The sequence below is a fragment of the Triticum aestivum genome, chromosome 6B, assembly GCF_018294505.1.
Source record: "Triticum aestivum cultivar Chinese Spring chromosome 6B, IWGSC CS RefSeq v2.1, whole genome shotgun sequence".
Taxonomy (NCBI): domain Eukaryota; kingdom Viridiplantae; phylum Streptophyta; class Magnoliopsida; order Poales; family Poaceae; genus Triticum; species Triticum aestivum.
The window spans coordinates 674,563,539-674,568,122 of record NC_057810.1 but is presented as its reverse complement, the minus strand read 5'-3'; positions in this window follow the sequence as shown (position 1 = coordinate 674,568,122).

The following is a 4,584-nucleotide window of genomic DNA, read 5'->3' as shown; positions in this document are numbered from 1 at the left end:
CTGCAAAGTTTGTGTTGTTCTGGATGCTATATGCCCCTACCCTGTGCTCTGTCCCAAGGGCTTAGAAGCATCTAGGATCGCAAGGGTCCCAAGGGCACCTCGACCTGGGTTCCATCGTGAAGCTCCTCTGACTAGTTCGTGTCCTCTAGGTTCGGAGCTGCCCGATTTGTGTTCAACATTGCCATATGTAATTTTGATATGGTGAAAGATTGTAAGAATATTTCCTAAGATTTTCTGCCTTAATTGTGCCGATATGTAATTTTAGCACACATTTAAACCTTCCTCTTATTAGTTTGTATATTTGGTGTCCATTTAAATAACTAAATTTATGTGCACGGACCGTTGGCCCCTTATATTTTGGGAGCGCAAAAAATCATATACACGTCAATGGTTTTCACGTGATGTCACAATTCATGCCGGAACACATCTTGTGTGATGCACGTCATCTCGCTGAGCTCATCAAGCCATGAAATTTTAAGGGACGACACACGTCGTCTTGCTGAGCTCAAAAATCCATCAATGGTGTTTATAGCATACGCTGAATGAAGACAAAAAAGTTAACTTATATAGGAAAAATAGAGTCCACTAGTAGTGATTCCGTACCGATAGCGGGCCAAGTGCAACAATGAACTCGTCATTAATAAATATGCACCACTTATATGCCAAAGTGGTGACCCTCAATCATTATTTTCATCCCATCTCACAACCCTAAAGTCCACTCTCGGTCTCCCGGCTCAATGCAACTACATACTGCGTACAAAAAATATAAAACTTCTCTTTGCTCTCCCGGTATGATGCCCACGAGGCCTCTTGCACTCTCTGGGTACCACAATCGGAGCTCTCCTATACCCCATTGTACTTGAGCCATCACAACCTCATCCCTACCAGAGCCCCTGTCCCCATATCTGAGAAAGTGAACCTAGGTGTCGGATCCAGACTGTGGGATGGAATGTACCCCTCAAGCATGTGGCCTCCACTAGTCATGAGCTTGGTGGTTGTATTGCTTGATGTGATGAGTAGTGGGAGTGTATCAGGTGCCTAGCGGCTTGCGGTGGGAGAACTTGCAGCAATGTGTAGATTTTCTGAGTCGTGCAATAATGACGTGTAGCTGAACCTATAGATGCACTACTAGAAAAACCCTTATCAGTAGCGCTGGTTATTTGGCTATTAGTAGCACGGGTAGGCACGCTACTGCTACGGCGCAACAGCTATTTTTTAGCAGTAGCACTTATTTGAACCAGCGCTACTGCTATCTGTATCTAGCAGTAGCGCGCCTCTGCCCATCACTACTGCTAATGCTAGTAGCGTGGCCCAACAAACAAACGCTACTGGTAAGCAGCTCTACTACTACTCCAATACCCCACGCTACTGCTAGTATTTTCTTTTTTTTATGTTGTTGTATTCGTATTTTTACATGTTTTATACAGTTACAACATACACATACACTGGAACTATATGAAAAAGGAATGTCTCATCATCATCATCGAAGTGGTACAACATAGTCTTATCATATCAACATAGTCTCAACACAAATGATGTCGATCTCATCATCATCTCGAAATAGCGATACAAGTTATAATGATGACATGTATCTTACATTGTCACCGTAGACACATGTTTCATCATCTACCCAAACTAGGACATACACGATAAGAGAGATCACGATGATCAAAAGCGGTATTATGTAGTAGTTTTTGTAGCGGCGCTGGTTCTGAATCCCCTGTTTTGCTATGAATCTCAAGTAACTAGCTTCGGCTTCCGCTCTGCTATCAAACCCTTTTTGGCTTCCGCCGGAGAAGCCAGAGACTTGGGCCTGACACTCTGGCCACTCATCATACACACCCGGAACATGCCCTACATACACGGCATACCACTTCCTCGCCATCGTTGATCTATATACCTGTCAGAGATGCACATATATATGCCATGAAGCGAATTTAACAAAACAGTTATGAAATAGAAGCAACATATATAGTAAACATAGTTAAGAAATTTTATCGTACCGAAAGTAATTAACTAGAGCACGGCACCATACATCTAATAGTTTCGTCGTACTGAGAGATTCGAAATTTCGTCGTACAGAAAGTAACAAGTAACTAAACAGACACATTGTTTTTAAGCAGTGCACTCTTCCCATCTGTCCATATCCAGGAGGACAGACCCAATCTTAGTTAAAGGCGTCATGTCCTGACGCTGTAGGGCAATGCGGGTTCGGACGTCAGCTCGCAATATTGGGCTGGCATAGAACATCCCATTCTCTTCGAGGACATCTTTGATGATGATGGACGCAATTTCCTGTTGGATCCGGTAGAAATCATTTCGAAGTCGATTATCCGGCATGGCTCCAAAGGCTTCGGGCCATCTCTGGATATGGCTATCGGATGAAGATTTCATGCAAAGTGATTGCACATCCCTTCTGTACTCCATCATTAGATGAAGGACGTAGAATCCATCATTCTCACTTCTTGCCGGTTGCTGGATGCAACAGAAGTCAGTCTTGTGGGTGAAACAAAGCCCGACCTTATTTGTTTTTTTGTGTTCGATTTAGCCACCCCGCATGGTAAAGCCCAACATAGCTCTGTCCAGAACATACTTTATGTGTGTGTAATCTTTCTTCTGTATGTTCTTCGACGGGTCCAAATATAGAGCGCGGGAGTAACGCGGGTAAAGAACAATGAGAACGGCACGACACCCCCCGCTGCGCAAAATACACGATCAAGTTTAGCCTCCATGCGTGCAAAGTAACTATTGAAATGCATGAAAGGATGTATGTGTTATAGTGCTATCCGCGGATGACTTACCTGGGATGATAAGGTAGGAGAATCGTTTCTTTCTCATTATTGCTAACCCAGAAGTCTTCGATGTACTGACTCGCATATTGACGGTTGGCGTCATTGTCTGACAAGAAGCCCTCATGCATGTAGTATGGGTCCGCGACCGCAAGACCGGTGACTTGCTCTCTCCTGACGATGTAGTTCATGTGTAGCGCATACAGGCGGACGGACATAAAATCGAGTGTCCTCATTTGAAACATCTGGAAGATGTAACCAAACCTCAGGAAGAAGAGGTCTGCGGGGCATGTGTGGACATACATATTGAACTGCTCAGCACATGAACCGTATAAAGTGGGTATCCTGGATCATCCGAGGCGAGGAGGCTTCTCTCTATCGAAAGCACATAGTCATGGAGTCTCCTGAGATCCCCTTCTATGGCAGCTAGTGCATTCGCCGGTACCATTGGCTCTCCCGTGACATGGATTAATGGCGCATGTTTCATCGGTACATGGTCAACCTTGGTCGAAGGCTGCTGGCTGCTAGAACCAACATTGCCAGCTTTATTGGATTTTCTTGCCGCCGGTCTCTTCCTCTGCTTCTTCTTGGTGGGCTGAGGTGCTGGTGGGTCTGTCAGACCCTACCTGAGCACCACCCCTCGTGTTGCCGGGCTCAGCATTGGACGACTCTGGCTAGGTAGTTGAGCTTCGGTGGAGCCGTCATCTGGAGGCGTGTCCTGCGAGGATTGCATGAACAAAGACTTCTTGCACTCCCGAGGACGTTCCGGCTCTGGTACATGCATCTCATATTCATATGGTTGACTCGTTATTACTTCGTTGTCAAAGGCAGTATTGAAATACTAGTTAGGGTCATGGTCGGCATCCTCCATGTCATGATCCCTCTCCTCTTCCATGGGGCAGATGGCATCGTCTACCGACGGAACGGTTGGCCGTCCTTCCTCATGTCTCTCGATCTCAGTAAGCAACACAGATGATGGTTGTACTTGTGTAGGTGGTGTTGTGGTCATATCTTCATGAGGTCCCATTGGTGTGCTCCCGGCCACCTCGACACGAAGAAGATTTTTCGGCCATAGGAGTGGCCAATTTTTGCACTGCGTGGGGGTCTCGTCAACCTCTCCATCGGTTTGCATCGGACGAGGGAGACCCACGTAGCCCGCTTTCACACTCGCCACGGAGACCCTTAAGGCGTTATCAGGCATCTGCCAGCGGTGAAAATATCGATCCTTAGGCTTCACTATCGTACCCTTTCCCACATCCACTAACCCACCCTTCATGTTGTAAAGGAGGGTGCACGGAGTGGAGTTGGCCCACAAACACATATACATGCGACTTCAGAGATCCAAAAAGAACGGCAACTGAAGATTAATTAATTAGTTGAGTTGATGAAGGTGCGACGACACGTATTTACTGTGAGGGCGTCGAGCTCAGCCAATGTCGACGGCCCGACATTCAAGCCAGTGACGGAGCTAGGGTTGCTGTGAGAGCTGGGCGCAGGAGCAGGTGCTGGAGGAGGTGCGGGTGCGGTTGCCATACTAGGTACGGGTATGGGTGCGATGTTCATTGAGTTGCTCCCGGTGAAGCTGGGCATGGGAAATTCACTTGGTGGCGCATTTGGATTTTGTTGCACCCATGTGACAAACTGTTGGAATAAAGATTGTAAAGGCATCCATGAAATCAGATCTACAGGCAGCGATTATCTCAGCTTTGGTCTCAGCTTTTGCTTTCCCCATCGCCCGCGCCACCTTCTCGTCGATAGTCACTTGACTAAACTTCTTTCTCTGTCTTTTGGCCTC